This window comes from Podarcis erhardii (assembly GCF_964252035.2).
Source record: "Podarcis erhardii genome assembly, chromosome: 2".
Lineage (NCBI taxonomy): Eukaryota > Metazoa > Chordata > Lepidosauria > Squamata > Lacertidae > Podarcis > Podarcis erhardii.
In genome coordinates, this window is record NC_138498.1 from 38,229,853 (window position 1) to 38,247,821 (window position 17,969).

Below are 17,969 nucleotides of genomic sequence, written 5' to 3' on the forward strand. Positions count from 1 at the left end.
TTTATTTTCTCTGTTGACACTATGATTCTTTTTTGTTCTAAATGTGTTTTTGAGTTGTTCTATTTATTACTGTTCATTTGGTGTACTTTTTTAGCCACTTTCAGCACAATTTCAAGGAGAAGTGGCATATAAATAAACTGATGATGATGGATACTACAGAGGAAAATAATGCTGAGAGCATTAGTGCTGATCTGGATGCACCCTCACAGCATTCAGTCAAAAACTAATAATCCAACATCTGTAGGACCACAGGTTAGCTACTCCTGTTTTCTTGGGTTAAACATGGGGGATGGGATAGCAATCCTGCAAATTTTGCAAGAGAAGCTGGTTGTGTACAGGACAGTTTAATTGTCTCCTAATATTGCCAGCAAGAAACCTTTCCCCAATATCCTTCAAACTGCGGGTTCCCATCTGAGTTCACAAATCACTGTCTCAACCACCATGCTACAGCACTCAAATCTATGTATGTAAAGCTCAGTCTTTCCAAACAGTTTTTTAAAAAATATGTTCTCACAGTAGATTGAACCATTTCATAAAGCAGTTGTTATCAGTAAGACGCACCTTAGGAAATGATATGATTTTGAAGGCTCATCTCATGTTTCCTTGGAACCATTCTGGTATAGTTTATGTATTTTATTTCCAAGACTTATATACAACTAAAATTAAAGCCAGTTATTAAATCATTAAAACAGACAACATAATTTAAATCCCTCCAAAGGCTTAAGAGAACAGATATATTTTAACCTGGCAACAGAATCCAAAGAAAGCTGAAGCCATCCATGCCTCCAGGGGCAAGACAGTAATATTTTTATCAGATAATGTTTGATTACAAATCAATGTACAGGCAGAGGAGCAGCATATATAATTCTGGTGGAAATGAGGTGCATGCAGAAGAGCTTTTAGCAATTAATAGTAGGAAGCAGCATACAGTAAGAGAAGGTGCCTTTTCATGTCACTGCAAGCATCACCCACTAGCAGAACAGCAAGAAATACCCCAATGGTGATTTTAGGGCCTGCAGTGGCTAGTATGGGCAGAGGAACTTCAAGACGTAACTTAGTCTGAAGTCAGTAAATAAGTCAACATTAGGACCTTAAATCTTTTTTTTTCTTTTAATAATATTTATTAGCAATTTTTGTTTTAATTACAATACCAAAAAAATCAATACAACACATCTCTTAACATGATTTTCTTAACTTCTTGGACTCCCTCTCATCTCCCACTCCTGCATTCCTGACTATAATTTTTTTCCAGCAAATTTATCTCCTTGTTTCTATTCTTATTGTCTAGTTTTCCGATGTTATATCTCTAATTTAAATATCATTTATTTAGATCTTAAAAGTTTAAATATAACCGAAAATTTCCAAAACTTTATCTTTTCTTAAATTTAACTTATCTTCATATTTCTCCTCATCTAGCTTAATGGTGCCAAGTTGTTTTTACTCTAGCATCCTTCTTAACATTCATAAAGTTTACAATATTTTTGTAAATAGGTCTTGAATTTCTTCCAATCTTCTTCCACCGTCTCTTCTCCCATGTCTCGGATTCTACCAGTCATCTCAGCCAGTTCCATGTAGTCTATCAGTTGCATCTGCCATTCTTCCAGTGTGGGTAAATCTTGAGTTTTCCAATGCTTGGCGACGAGTATCCTTGCTGCTGTTGTTGCATACATAAAAAATGTTTGATCCTTCTTTAACACCTTCTGGCCGACAATACCCAGAAGGAAGGCCTCTGGTTTCTTAGGGAAGGTATACTTAAGTACCTTTTTCAGCTCATTATATATCATTTCCCAGAAGGCCTTCACTCTAGGGCAGGTCCACCAGAGGTGAAAGAATGTTCCTTCATTTTCCTTACATTTCCAATATTTGTTATCAGACAAGTGGTAAATTTTTGCAAGTTTGACTGGGGTCAAGTACCATCTATATATCATTTTCATAACATTCTCTTCCAAAGTATTACATGCAGTAAAATTCAACCCACTAGTCCACAACCTCTCCCAGTCCTCAAACATGATATTATATCCAATATCCTGTGCCCACTTTATCATAGCCGATTTAACCGTTTCATCTTGAGTGTTCCATTTTAACAGCAAGTTATACATTCTTGAAAGTACCTTAGTCTTAGGCTCTAACAATTCCGTTTCTAGCTTCGATTTTTCCACCTGGAATCCTAACTTTTTGTCAAGTTTAAAAACTTCTTTAATCTGAGCGTAGTGTAACCAATCTCGCACTTTGTCTTTCATTTTCTCCTGACTCTGCAATTTCCAGTTATCTCCATCTTTTTCTAATATTTCCCAATACTTCGGCCATTTGGCCTCCATATTGAGTCTTTTCCGGGCCTTAGCTTCCAATGGTGAAAGCCACCTTGGAGTTTTATTTTCCAATAAGTCTTTGTATTTTATCCAGACATTAAACACTGCTTTCCTGACAATATGGTTCTTGAAAACCTTGTTAATCTTAACCTTGTCATACCATAGATATGCATGCCAACCAAAAGCATTGTTAAAACCTTCTAAATCCAATACATCAGTGTCTTCGAGAAGTAGCCAGTCTTTTAGCCAGCAGAAAGTTACTGATTCATAATACAACCTTAAGTCTGGCAGGGCAAAGCCCCCTCTTTCTTTCGCATCAGTTAATATCTTAAACTTAATTCTGGGCTTTTTGCCCTGCCAGACAAATTTGGAAATGTCATTAGGACCTTAAATCGGACCCTGTGGCCTATAGACAACCAGTGTAGATACCACACTTTCCTCCCGCTGCCTACCCCCAAAATTGGCTTGGAGGGTATTGAGAGAACCTCTAGAATAGTATGCACAGGGGCGGGGAAGATAAGAGGGGTCATTCCATCTGGCAAGATGAAATGGTTGCACTGACAGGACAATTGCCATAGCACTATGTTGAATTCCTTCCATACAATAAAGGACACAATACCTTCCAAATCTATGATTCTATGAAATGCAAGGATAATACAATACAAGGATTTAGAAACTAAGCCACCACTTTGTACTGGTGGTAGCTGTGCTGTTAGAGTGACCATGCTAGTCAGTATCAACTAGCAATGAATGATCAGCAGAGAGAATAGAACCTGTGAGTTGAAGGGAACAGATCCAGAGAGCCCATTGCCCACAGAATGCTACATCTGGAAATGCTCTTAGACAAATGTGAAGTTTATATCTTCCACATTGCTTTCCAGATCAGCCTTTCTAGCAAGCTACCTGTGATCTTCTCTCACAGGCTCTCAGCTGTGGTAGATTAGTTTAAAACCGATAGGCTAAGCTGGTGCAGAAACAAAAGGATTTCTGGCTTCTTTTCAAGGTTTCATTTTTAAAAAAGGTGTACAAATATCTTTTTTATGACTTTCACATCAGATGATCTGAATCCCACTACAAAATATTTTTTTAAAAAAAACCCTGAAGACTACTTTAAACCAGTTCCAGCTTCCTAAAACTCAAGGGATCACTTACTGTAACTACCTGGATTTGTTAGTATCTGGAAATATACCATAACTTCATTGCCACAACCTAAGATATGCATCCTTTTTGCAGGATACATCAGGAATAGGGGTCATTATTCAGGGAGGAAATTACCTACACTTTTACCAGCACATGCAGATAATATATTATATGACAGCTGTCTTCAAATATCTGAAGGGCTGTCACATGGAAGATGGAGCAAGCTTGTTTCCTCCTGCTCTGGAGGGTAGGACACGAACCAATGGCTTCAAGTTACAGGGAAGGAGATTCTGACTAAACATACAGAGAAATCTTCTGATGGTGTTGGACTAGATGACCCTTGAAGTTCCCTTCCAACTCTATTGTTCTAGTCTGGTTCTGGCATCTAAACAGCAAATATACTAGCAGTTCTCATAAAATTGGATATTTATTTATTTTATAATTTTATGTCATGTTTCTCTCCTCAGTACCAGCACCAACTGAAGCTAAGAATCAGGTCACAGCTATTTAAAAGTGCGATGGCACCACTATATACTTTTTCTAGAAAGAGGAAATACGAATGAGTTCTCTTTGTTGCTGTTCCTTACAGAATGTTCTCCTGCTGCTCTTTGCAGACATACAGGGCTTCTTTCATACCTGCAAGGTAAAGGTAAAGGGACCTCTGACCGTTAGGTCCAGTTGCGGACTCTGAGGTTGTGGTGCTCATCTCGCTTTACTGGCTGAGGGAGCAGGCGTACAGCTTCCAGGTCATGTGGCCAGCATGACTAAGACGCTTCTGGCGAACCAGAGCAGCACACGGAAACTCCTTCCACCGGAGTAGTAACTATTTATCTACTTGCACTTTGACATGCTTTCGAACTGCTAGGTTGGCAGGAGAAGGGAAAGAGCAACGGGAACTCACCCCGTCGTGGGGATTCGAACCACCAACCTTCTGATTGGCAAGCCCTAGGCTCTGTGGTTTAGACCACAGGGCCACCTGCATCCCCACACCTGCAAAGAGCAGCCTAAAAATGACTTGACAGTAAGCACAAACTACCTTAACAAGCTGCTTTCCTGCCTGCTGTTCAGAAGCAGTCTCTTGAATATCTGCTGGCTGGGAAGAGCTTCATGTCAATAAGTAGGTTGGAACACTTCCCTACCAGTCAATCTACCCATAAAGGCAGTGTTGTGTAGTGGTTGGAGTATAAGACTATGGCCTGGAAGAGCAGGTTTAGATCCCCACTCACTGGGTGACCTTGGCCAGCTCAGTGTCTCTCAGTCTAACTTACCTCACAGGGTTGTTCTGAAGATAAAATGGAGAGGAGGAGAGCCATTTACAACAACACCTGGAGCTCCTTGTGAAAATGACAGCAATTTTGAAATTATAAAAATAATAGCAAAAGTAATAAAGCACCACAATCAGCTGCTTCACAGTGGCCTACAGGTTCAGGCATCAGTCTGTTGAAACTAGTGCTGTGTCAAAACTTGTCCTCAAATTTCTCAAAAGTTTTCCTGCCTCATTCTCAGTAGACTTTAGAATTTTAGAGGGTTTCAAGACAACCTATCATTTCAGAAGGTACAACAAGGGTCATCTAGTTCAACCTCCAGAAATGAAGGAATCTTTTGCCCAACGTGGGACTCAAACCCATAACCCCGAGATTCATGCTCTACCAACTAAGCTTCCCCATAGAATGGTTTTTTAAAATGAGACACATATTTGGCACACCACTAGCTGAAACTGTTCATCCTGATCACAGCAGCATCGTTGGAACAAGTGAATACTCTCTAATTTGGACTCTAATTTGGACAGAACAACAGAGGGCTACCTCTTGTGAAGCCAATTCCAGGGCTGCCTGACAAAATCATAACTGAACCTCTCAGCATGTGCAAGACTGTGGTGCCTCTGCATAGGCCACAACCCCCTAAGGCTGTCTTGGAGATTGGAGAGGGCTGCGCACTGGCACTGCAAGAACTACAGGTTTTGGTTTGTTGTGCAAATGATGAACCATGGAAATTACCCCAATAATCTACCCAGAGTCAGTTGAATTCAGTGTTGCCCCCTTCTTGGGCTATTTCAGGACTTCACATTCCAAAATACCTTTTCATACAGAAATGCCTACTATAACAAACCGGTAACCTATGTGTCTGATATTCTGTCTGGAGTCCAAATTGACTCAAGATGGTTGATTTCATGCATGTGCCTGGGGCCATCTTCTACCCAGTCCACTTTTAGAAACTGCAGTTGTGGTTTCCTACACCAGAAAATACAGGGTATACTTAATAGTACCAAAAGTTTTCTTTATTAGGTAGTATTAAGTATACCCTGCCTTTTATGGTGTAAATAGTCCCCTAGCCAGCAACTGATGGCTTCAGTACTACCCCCCCCCCAGAACTATCTTCAGTACTAACTCTCCCTGTCCCATCTCACATCTTATATACACACACACACCCCTTTATGCAGATGGCCAGCAAATTTATTCACAGCATAGAAAGTCCACACACTTCTGCCTTGAAGCAGAAAAGAATAAACTTTCCATGCAGGCATTTGGAGGTGAAAGATGAGACCAGAATACACTTCCCATTGCAGCATTGTTATTTCCAATTATTGCTGATTCGGTTTAGTAATGTTTGTATCTTTTACTTGAATTGAACTGTGTTGATTTATTTAATTTATATCCCCATTTAAATTTCAACAAAAATCACCATGCAGTTTACATATCCTAACAAAAAGAAACAAAGGTAAGAAATTCAGTGCACATTTCATAATCATAACTGATCTGCTTTGTATGTAAAAGGTCCCAAATTCAATCCCTAACATATCCAGGTAGGGATGGGAGAAAGTCCTATCTGGAATCCTGGAGAACAACTGCCAGTCAGTGTAGACAATACTGAGATAGATAGACTAATGAGCTAACTCAGTATAAGGCAACTTCCTTTAAGTAATATAATTTAACAATAATAAGTATCTTTGAGGAATTTATGTAAATAAAATTTAAGTAGTACAAAAACATATCATATGTAAAGCATAATCATAACATATCACAAAAATATCATGAATATTACCAAAAAGCAACACCTGTAACAGTGCAATCACCAAAATTCATTTGCATACACAGTCACATGACACACAGCTAATTTAAGCATACAACCTCCACATATGCAATCGCACTCTCCTTACATCCACCACATTACTCCATCCACTCAGTTCTCAATTCAAGAAAACATTCAAATGTTCAGCTAACCCAGGGGTTGTCAACCTGGTCCCTACCGCCCACTAGTGGGCGTTTCAGGATTCTAGGTGGGCGGTAGGGGGTTCTATGGCACAAGCTGAATCCTCCTGCCATCGAGCACTGGTGGGCGGTAAGGAAATTTTACCATAAAGAAAGATGCATTAGTGGGTATAAAAAAGGTTGACTACCCCTGAACTAACCAATAATAATGTACAAAAAAACAAGGTCCACTGAATAACACAATTCAACAGCAGCAGAAAAACAAAATTCCCACCCCCATCTCTCCTCTCAACTCATTATGGACATCTTCCCCTCCTCTCACCTAGGAAGATTAAGTCCTTACCCACCAACAGGACCTTACATTATGAGGAGTCAGGTGGACCCACCAGACACCTGCCACTCACCATCTTCACTGACTCCATTGGCAGATGAATCGACTAAACCTTGTGACTCATACATGGGGTATGGGGGGGCAGCAGCTGCGGCATTGGAAAGATGGCTGGGAACCAGCCCATCTGGTGTATTAACTTGCCTTGGGATTGCATGGTAAACGGTTGACTATAAATGCCTATAAGCAAGCAAGCAAACGAAATTTACCGGATTTGCCTTCACTTTCAAAAGAAATATATATGTTGGCTACTTCATATGACAGCTACTTGTCCCTTGCAACTCTTTTTCTGGTGGGAACCCAGAGAGCAGTATTATTTCTTATTCTGAAAATTGTGGCAGTTTTAACATGTGAATGTAAAAGTGTTTGAAGTTTGAAGCAGAATGCAAGGCAGTTCTACATTCTTGCATGTCTCTCTGCTTTGTGAGGAGTTGCATTTTGCCTGTATCACTGCTGATGTGGTAGCCATATTGCTTCCTCCAGTTCCTGCACTGTAGTGGGCACTCTAAGGAACCATTACTTAGACATTAGTTACAACTTGCAATTATACATGGATAGATAGACAGATTACCACATATTAGCTTAAAAAGAAAAAGAGTGCCATCCTGTGACATCATCCAACAGCATGTTTGGACAAAGTTTACCTCAGGGATGTACATTTTACCTCAAAGTTTACCTCAGGGATGCCCACTTTGCCTCAAAATTTACCTCAGGGATGCACACTTTGCCTCAAAGTTTACTTCAGGGACATGCCATCCTTTTGCCATTCAAATGGTGAAGATGTTTTAAAACAGGCCCAATTGTTTAACCACCATCATTGTTTGAAATGTAACATTTGTTTTTTAAAGTGCAGACTCTTTTCAGCCAGCCCAAAGCCACCAGCTCCAGAAGCTGAGACTGAACCTCACCGAGCCTATTTAATTAATATCCCTCGCTGTGGCCTAATTCTCTCTTCAACATGTGGCTGTCATTTGCCTGTCATCACAGCTGATTTACAATGGGGTTTAATTAAATCCTACGTACATTATTCAGCATTCTCCAAAGGCAGCGCCAAAGCGTCCAAGGGTATTTAAAATGTCACCTGCTGAGACATATCATCTCCCCCTAAATAAATATGACAGTGATCAAACTTTGGCTAATTACAGTGACTTCATTATTTGTTTGTATGTTTTAATATTTAATTGCTTTCGTGTTCATCCAATTATGAAGCAACAGCAAATAGAAATTAACTTTTGATCAGCATGTTCCCAGCCCTGCTAATCAGCACTTCAAAGCCCACACACAATAGGAGGTCATGCAACCTGAGGGAGCTCAACCTTATGCGAATGGATCAGCCTATTTTATTTTATTTTATTATTATTGTGGGGTGGGGAGAGAGATTCACCTTTCCCAGACAGCGCCTGCCTCCCTTGGACACTGCTTCCCACAAGCCTTATTGTACTGGTTTTGCCATACAGCTGTGTATATTGTTTGCAACTTGATTCACGTGTTGCCTTTTAGATGCACGCAGCTGCAAAGTTCAATGCAACTAAGCTTCCGGCGCTCCAGTCTCACAGCGGAATGCAGATGCCAAGAGCAAAAACCCCGGGACACCAGAGAGGTCATGCACGTGAGTGCAGGTGAATGCAACAGGGCAGAGTTTGCGAGCTTTGAGCAGGAAAGTAGCAAATGGTGCCTTCAGACTCTGAAACCCTGCACTATCCCCTCCCCTCCCCTCTACACCCCCTGCTGCTGACTCCACCCATGTGGAATGGATAACAAGAGGCAACCAATGAATGAAGCAAAGGAAAAGCGCTGCTGCCAGGCGATGCCAGCTGAAAGGAGAACGTGAAGAACTAGGGGAGCCCGATGAACTCAAAAGCCAAACTCCTGTAAGTTTTGAGCAGTATTGATTGCTAAGTTTTCTGTACAAAAATATCTTTTTGGTTCAGAACTGGGTGGTGGCTCACCGTATTGTTGTATTTTAGAGAAAGAATTCTAATTGCTTTCTGCTAATACATTGAGTGTGTATGTATGTGTTTATGAGGTGTTGCAACAGCTAACTGCCCGGATGGAGTCCCTAAAGGACGCAGGGTAGGCTTATGTATGCTGTCTGAGATTCCCCTACTAAAATACTGTATCAGTATGAACAGCTCAGGATAAGCATTTTACTTCCAAAAGCAATATTTAAGTTTGCTTCCAAACAGCTTGCTTATTAAGCATTCTCCCTGATTCGTTTGCAGGGAAATTATAGGACATTGCCTCAAGCAATTGTTATCCCACACTTTCCCAGTGGATTTCCCCATCAGTTTCTGTATTGCAAAAAGTCTGGGGTTTGGGGGTGGGGGAAGCCTTTTTGTGCAATCACACAATCTGAATTTGCCAGTATGGGGTTGAATCCCAGTCTAGAAGTATTAAAAATGTAAGCATGGTGGGTGGGGGGTAAAATAGGGTTGTTTCAATTTTTAAAGAAGAGTTCTGTAAAACTAAACAGAACAGCTTGCAGACTATAAGCAGTGGTAGTTGGTGCATATTATTAAACATGGCAGGTTGGATCCAGGATTACCCTTCTATGAACAAGAGGTACTGAAACCCAGGGGAGGCTTCTCCTGGAGAAAGAGGGGAAGCCAAATTTTTGCAATTCCTCCGTCACCCTGCAGTTTCCCACACCACCTCCCATACTGCTTTGGAGGGAACCCCAAACCCCCAAAACAAATTTTCAGAAGGGCTGCATGGGAAAGGGAATTGACAAAATTTGCCATACCCCTTTTCCCCCAGAGAGTATCCTGTGAGCAGAGTTCCATTCCCATAAATTCTGGACCAAAGCCACTAACTTTGTAAAAACAGCAGCCTCAAAGTGGTTTACAATCAAGCAGTGTATAAATTCTATGAAATAAATAAAATAAATATAGGTGAAAATGTGTCATGTTGCAGCCTAACCCTGAAAATATTGGAATGAAATGCAATAATTGTCTCAATGTCTATGGGCATGTTGCTTCAACTTGCATCACAATCCTTAACATATCTACTCAGAAGTAAGTTCTCTTGAACTTGATGAGGCTTCCTCCTAGCTACATGAGGTTAGGATTGCTGCCCTATCAACTTTCTTGAAGAGCTTCTAGGAAAAGAGAGTAAGGATAATGGGCCAAGCTTCCATTCTTCATTCCCTAGAGTGGTTTTTCAGAAAGTCAAGTAACCATTTCCTTCTTTCCCTTCTGAATTGGCAACTGGGTTACCAGGTGACACTCACATTGAGGCTGTGTTTGAGCTAGATGACTCTCAGTCTCAGTCTCTGCTATAATTCCCCCCACCCAACACATGGAAAACATTATGTCAGAATGAAAAACTAAGGTGTGTTTGGGGAGTGGAGTAGGAACTTGAGCAAAATTGGGCAGGAAGCTAGGATGCTGTTGACAGTTCATTTTTGCAAAGCCCATCTTCAGTTTTTCATGTGACATAATGTCTCCCGCATGTGTTTCCTTGCAGAGGAAAGGTTGTTGCAGTGGAATTCTCCATTAGTGTCAGCAAGACCACATTCATAATTACAATGTACGCATAGCAGTTATGGTAGCTTTTTATAACTGCATTCCTTATCCATGGCTGGTCTGGCCTGTTTCCAGTTTCTCCCTAGGAAGCCAGTGTTTTACCGGGTTAGTTGCAGCTGAGGATGAGAATGGAAAGGTGTGATTGAAGGGCACTTCCTAGTCTTTAGGAGTAGTCAGTCACCAAGCTATTGAGTCAGTCTGATCATCAGCTTTTTATGGGTGTCATGCTTAAATGCCATAAATCCTTCAGCAAATTTTGAAAGCATGTCTTTCCCCTGAGAATGAAAACAGAATGGATACTGTTCCTGCCACAGTAATTTAAACACACACACACACACTACTGTTAGACAAGAAATAGTGTGTGAGAAAAAGAGAAAGGGAGGGAGTGGGTGGGTGGGTAGGTAGGGAAGGGGGAGCTGTTATTGCAATGCTATTTGGTCACTCTAATTACCAATAATGGCACCTACTGGCATGCCCAACCACAATCAACTCATTTTAAAAGCTATATAATAATGTTTAGGATAGGAAATTAATTATCATAGCCACTGCAGCTGATTTACTTGTGCTGTAATTTAGATTTATTGCAAATTAAATTCCCCCAAGTCAAGTGTTTGACTTGAAGAAGCACCACTTTAATAAAAGGGGGAAATGCATTGCCATAGCCAGGAGATGCAGATAATGGCTATATCTGCACCATACATTTAAAGCACATGACTTCCCTGAAAGAATCCTGGAAACTGTAGTTTGCTCGGGGTGCTGTGAATGGTATCTCTGAGGGATAGACTGCAGTTCACAGGATTCTCTTTTTTGGGGGGGAACCATGTGCTTTAAATGTCAATGTGGAGGTGCTGTCCAAACCTCAGTGTACCCATTGAACACATCCCCCCCTGCCCCCAGGGAAGGGTTTGCTCTGGGGTTTGTGCATAACAGAATGGTCTACTAATGTTCTCCTGGGCCCCCTCACTTTCCCATACATATATAATGTAATTGGCTCCTTCTCTCTTCTGTGGGCCTCTTCCTAGCAACAGAATTACCACCTCCCAAAGAGTACCCATAACAGGAAGTCAGAGGAGAGGGTCAAGAAAGGAGAAGAGTAGGGGAAGCAGAATTTATCTCCTCTCTCGGTCCACTCCAGGCCCAGATGGCATGCAGGCACTTGGTTCTCTTTCCATTCCATCTCTGCATTCCTTTGAAGCCAGAGAAAGAAGAGGAGGAAGCAGTCGACATAGTACTAGGACTCACTGCTTGCAAGGCAAACAAAGCTATTCCTGGTTACAGGCAGGACCCTAGAACAGAGGTTTGAGCAGAGCCCAAACCTGAGTTTGGAGTGGACAATGCCTGACCCAAGAGCTGCACCAATTATTCACCCCACCCCATCCCACCCCTGTCACCAACATAGATGTATGGATGATGCATTCCCAGCACTGTGCCACTTTGTACCAAGTTTAAAATCATGCAAGTTTCCACCACATATCACCCGTCCTGAAGTCATTTTGTGGTGAGAATATGGCCATGTAAGTTGAAACCAGGCCTCTTCATATGGGGTAGCAGCTCAACTTTGAGAGGTAGGGCACTGAGCAGTTGACAACAGTTTCAAAATTTCTGCCATCAAGAAAGCTAATCCAGATTTTCTAGATATTGGAACTATTGTTTGCCACGAGGCAATGGTGGACTGTTATTTGAGAAAAACAAATCCTAGTCTAACTTGGGTCTGTGGAGATAGTTAAATAGTTCTTTGGAACCAGGCTGCATCTGTATTCACTTCAAACTACCTGAGTAGTCTTTGATTGGTCACCTGGGTTAGAGAGCTGTGAATGTGATTCTAAAAGAAGTTTCCTTTTTGGATTGGATAATTTGGGTGGTTTGTTAGGCCTTTGCCTCATTTCTTGAGACTGCAATGTGTTTTTCTGTTCTTGCTATTCCCCATTCTCTCCATTCACCTTTGTCCTGTTTCATCTAACTTGGTATGTAAGCAGTCTAAGCATGGGCCATTTATCTAGCAAACCATTACCATTGCATTAGTATGAAGTAAATACTAATTCCAGTGGTAGTAATAACACAGTAAGCAACTGGCAAAAGCATAGTTATATTACACATTTTTATGAACAAGTTAAGCTTGAGGAAGTTCCTGCATGTTTTCATCAAGACAGGATCTGTCTTTGCCATTGACAAATGTAGAGAAGAAATCTTAAAGCTATCAGTGTCTATATCAGGATTTGATGCTTTATTCAGGAAGTAACTTTTTAAGAACCATGCATTTTCTTGAGCCCATTTCACCAGCATCCAGGACCCTGTCTTCACCTGCCCTTGAATTCCTTCTTGTCCTAATGAAGCTCAGCAATCAGTGTGGTGTAGTGGTTAAGAGCGGTAGACTCGTATTCTGGGGAACCGGGTTCGCGTCTCTGCTCCTCCACATGCAGCTGCTGGGTGACCTTGGGCTAGTCACACTTCTTTGAAGTCTCTCAGCCCCACACACCTCACAAAGTGTTTGTTGTGGGGGAGGAAGGGAAAGGAGAATGTTAGCCACTTTGAGACTCCTTTGGGTAGTGATAAAGCAGGATATCAAATCCAAACTCTTCATAGGCCCCATGGTTGGACAACTCTGTGCTCTATCCTTTGATTACTTTCACTTGGAAGCATGAACTGCCTCTGTGTTCAAACATTTGAACTGATTTCAGGTGATATGAAAGTGGTTTGTAGTGATGACTGTTTCACACGTGGAAGACCTCCATTGATATTGATTGATATTGCAGTCATCCAGTGATAAACATGTGTCTGTGAACTCACTTATGCTTAAGCCTTCATCAAGTGTTAGTGAGGGGCTTCATGTAGAATCTCCAGAAACATAGCATGAGTGTTAAAAGTACTTTCTGCCTCTGCTGATTGTTAAGAAAGACTTGGGGGGGGGGAAGGACAGTTGTATATGTTAAAGAATTCATGAATCCTCATTTCAGCGGTAGGGACTTTTGTCGTTCCCTCTATTTAATATCATTTTGCTTATATATGTATGTGTTTTCAGCCATCTGACTTTAGTCCATTGATGAATGATGACTTGCCCAGTTGAGTTGCAGTCTTTTGACATGTGTAAAGAGTCCAGGTCCCAGAAAGGCTGAGCTGTTTAGGTTGAAATTTGCCTTCTTACTAGTGAGGAGGTCAGGGAGCTGTCCAGCAAGGCGAAGGAATAGTACGTCCTGCAAGGTTGCTGAATCAGCAGGGGAGCTGTCCAGCTAAGGAGTCGGACGTAGCACTCCACATCTAGGAACTGGGCTGAAGGAGGTGTTGCATCAGCCACATTCAGGCAGTGCATGAGAGGTTTTATAGTGGTTTTGTTCCTTCTGGAGCATCAGAGGGACGCTACTGTGGTGTATTATTGGAATTAGAGGTTTTCCTTTTACATAGTGTTCAGAGATGGAATGCCTCATGCTACCAGATTTGTGCTGCATCTTTTGGTCTGAGTATTGGAAAGGTGTGTTTGCCATCCTTCGTGTTTCTGTCTCAAAACAAATCTACAGATGTCTGTTCTTCAGGTATATCTTTGTTTACACCATGTTTTTCTTTTATTTCAGTATGACTGCGATCATAATTTGTTTCATATACTTCTTGATGTGTATTCAAAAAAAAAAAAAAATTCTTCAGCTGCAGCTAAATTTTTGGGATGAAGTAGTTGTACAACTTTTGCTTTAAGCTAAGTAGAATCCCATGTCTTCTGTGTATTGTTTGCCGGCCCTTTCAAGTGACTCTCAGCCACCAAGAACCACTTAATACAGGAAAATGGGTCTTTCAAGATTCTCAGCTGAGTTGCTTTGAGACTGGGTATCCCATATATTTCATGCACTCTTTTCCATATTGCTTTATAGGCATTTCCCCCCACCAGTTGTAATGTTGATTTAAATACAGTTCATCCAAATAGTCTGGAGAACACACACACACACACACACAAACAAACAAATTCTGGTGATGTGAAGGTGGGAATCATAAGGCTTCTTTTACCAATGTCTATTATACTGATAAAAGAAAATCTGAATAAATGAAGTTGTGGGGATTTGAAATCAGAGTTTTAAAGAGAGAGAAATCAGAAAAAAATGGATATTGGTCAAATATTTACATTATTCACTTGGCTTTAAGATTATCAGCATATGATTTCAGCTGGTGCAGAGGTCCCTAAGTACCAGGATGCTGATTCTTGGAAATGTGTATCGAATTAGCATTTTATGCTAGAACCCAGTGTCATTCAATGAGGCTGAATGGTGGAAGATTCAGGACAGAAAAAAAAGGAAGTACTTCTTCATACAACACATAACTAATCTATGGAATTTGGTACCACAGGATGTAGTGGTGGCTGCCAATGTAGAGAACTTTAAAGGGGAATTAGACAAATTCATGGAGAATAAGGCTGTCTGACTATTAGTCATGATGCTATATATGACCTCCATTTTCTGAGACAGTATGGGCCATATTCAACCAACCTGCTGTGTTGGCAGAAGTCACTGCAAGCATTCCTGCTACAATGGGAATTCCTCCTTATCCTGCCCCCATATATGTCCCATGGCATTGCTCCGAGAAGTTGTGGGAACCACCAGAATAGATAGAGAGCAGCACAAGGAGCAGGAGAGGGGGCGGATATAATGCAAGCATAGTACTATCTGAATTCCTGTTGCTGGAACAGAACAGAATGCTGGAACAGACAGGGGTCTGGTCTAATCCAGCAGGTTTCTTCTTCTGTTCTTATGCTGTTCGTAAACTTTTTCCAAAGCATCAGGAGCTGCCCCATGTTAGTCAGAAGAAAGGAAAGTAAGTGGGACATTGATCTGCCTTGAAAAAGTTTTTCATTCTTTACCCAGGAAGTCAAGAAAGGTTTCTCAAGTCAAAAGCCTTTAGAAATTCACTGCTTTTCCAAAATCTGTCTCTGTAAGGAGGCAGAGAGTAGATAAAACATTTGCCATTTGTGTAGAGTGGATAAAACATTTTACCAATTTTCTCAAGAGAGAAATGGACTTCTGAAAAGTTATGCAGAAACCTGGCTGTGCAGTTCCTACTTTAAAGCCAGTTGCAGACTTAGACTCTCTAATATTCATAGAATCATAGAATCATAGAGTTGGAAGAGACCACAAGGGCCATCGAGTCCAACCCCATGATGAGTGGAATCTTCCCTGATCCTCTCTATCACCTAAAGTTATTTAAAAGTTATCTAAAATAGATAGCCCTCACATTTTGAAGGAAAACATGCATATGGACTAGGTTCCCAAAACCTAGCCAGCTACTTCTGCAACACAGATTGGGATTTGGCAAATCAATTTGGAAGCCGAAGGGACTGTCAAAAGCAGCTTGTGATAGGGCATGGCAACACACAACTCCCATTGAGTACGCCCAATACCTAAGGTAGTCCTTTGAATCCTGGCCATTATATCCTGCTGACCATGAAGTTCAAAAAGCCTTCTGAGAAGGAATTTTGCAAATCTGCTGCTTGACAGATGTCAGTCTTCTGAGCAGGCCCATTTGTCACATCACAGAGCAAAATAAAAAATAACAATTTGCAGTTGAGTGGGGGAGGCAAAGAGGGGAACTTGTATTGAGGACTCACAAGACTTATTGAACAATCAGTGATTATTGGTAGGAGGCATGAGTTTGTGACTAGACAGGAAGAATGAACAAACCACCCCATCTTTAATTTCAAAAGAGACTTGTTTTCAATTTCTGCCTGGCTCAGCCCCACTATCATATGCTACATTTGTCAGGGCCATTCATGTTTCTTTTCAAATGTGAGTTAGGATTGTTTGCATTTTAATCACCCTTTTAGAACCCTGTTCCCCCTTTCAAGTTTGCCCTAGGCACGAAAGCTTGTTGGACAACTGAATAGCCTGACTGTATAAAGCTCAGAAAAGACTGAAAAAGTAGGAAGAGGCAGCAGTGACCCCCCCCAACTTGCAAATTGTATGAAGCTTATCAAGAGGTGACAGTTTGCCATTGGTTCCCCTATTACCCGGGAGGAAGGCGGCCTTTTAGCAGGATCCTTATGCATTTTATATTTACCGACTGTCCCAATAGCAGATAAAGGCAAATAAGGTGCAATGGATGGAATGAGGTCTAGGTGTTTTCCCAACCCCTGATTCTCAATTGTGCAGAAGTGATATGAACTTTCAGGACTTTGCTACTCAAACTTTGAAGGTGGCATTGGGCATTGCCCCATCAGACCAGTCAGTGCCCCTTCACACACCTAATAAAATTTTTGACCGCATCATCTTGCATCACAATGCCACCACAAGATTCCAGTGGCCTGGGGTGGCATTGGAGATGGGCAGCTGCCTGCTTCCTTGAAGTGCTGCACTTGAGAAAGCCCTTGTTAGAAAGGAGCCGTTTCATCTCATTCTTTTATTTCCCAATCAATCCCATGCTTTCCTTGCTGCAGCCTCAAACACACACACACACACACACAACAGTTCCAGTGGGTGTAATTCAATTCCAAGAAAACAAAATAACCACCTGCGCATGTGGCTGGGATTCCTCCCCCCACCCCCGCCAGTCCGCTCTCTCACACTGCCCGTCTTCACCTATTAAAAAAAAAAAATCTATAAGAGAGAAGCCGAAGAAGGAAACTTGATGAGAAATTCGTATGCCAGCCTTCCCACCATTGTAATTTCATTCTGTCTTTGTAATTGTCTGATATTACATTGTTCCCTGCCGGAAGATTAATTAGCTAGTCTTACCCTCCAACATACCATCCCTCTGAAACCCTCAAGGAAGCTGGCGTGGTGCCAAGTCTTACGTATTTGCTATGCAGGCTGGCAGCTGCTTCTCTTCTCCCTTAACAACAGTTGCTGTGCCAACTGACCCCCTTTTCCCCTCCCTCCCCCTATTGCTCCCCTACCCTGCGCCAAAAGAGGTAGCTAAGTTTTAATGGCAAAGGCTTCTTGGTGGGGGTGGAAGAGGAGGGGAAAGGGGGGAAATCATAATAATAATAATAATAATAATATTTTTTAAAATAAAAGACCCGCGCGCACACAACCCGAAAGTCTGATTGGCATAATTACTCACACTCATTAAGTATGGCTGCACTGCATATGCAAATCGAGCGAGTCAAGTGCACAAGGCGCGTCAAAGCTGCTGGAGCACCAATAATGCCTTTCAGATTCCTCAGTCCTGTCTAGCGTTGTTGGGAAGAATGCGAGCGAGATGGCATCTTGCAGGGATGGTGTGCCGGACTGACAGAAAACAGCCTTTGCATTCAAGCTCAAGACCTATGACGTTTAAACAGAGAGATCCTTGAACAGGGAGGACAAGAGAGGGGAAAGAAATCAGGAACAGAGGGGAAGGAAAGAAAATGGGGCAGGGGAGTGAAAGGTGGGCAGGCATGGGGAACGTGGCCAGCCATTTTGGATTTAAAGGAAACAGTGGGGCAAAG

The 17,969-nt window shown here is 41.6% G+C and overlaps 1 protein-coding gene across 4 annotated transcripts in view; it reads right to left on the bottom strand.

The window, feature by feature from the left end:
- The window catches only part of TNRC6C (trinucleotide repeat containing adaptor 6C), a 425,196-nt gene extending 407,462 nt beyond the window's left edge, over positions 1-17,734 (bottom strand). For 2 of the 4 annotated variants that reach the window (XM_081850636.1, XM_081850635.1), the window contains exon 1: positions 17,603-17,727. The gene's annotated coding sequence lies outside the window, so the exon portion shown is untranslated. Of the gene's footprint in view, positions 1-17,602 lie in introns of all 4 variants that reach the window. The other 2 variants (XM_081850638.1, XM_081850637.1) reach the window with 2 other exon arrangements.
- Positions 17,735-17,969: the final 235 nt, after the last annotated feature.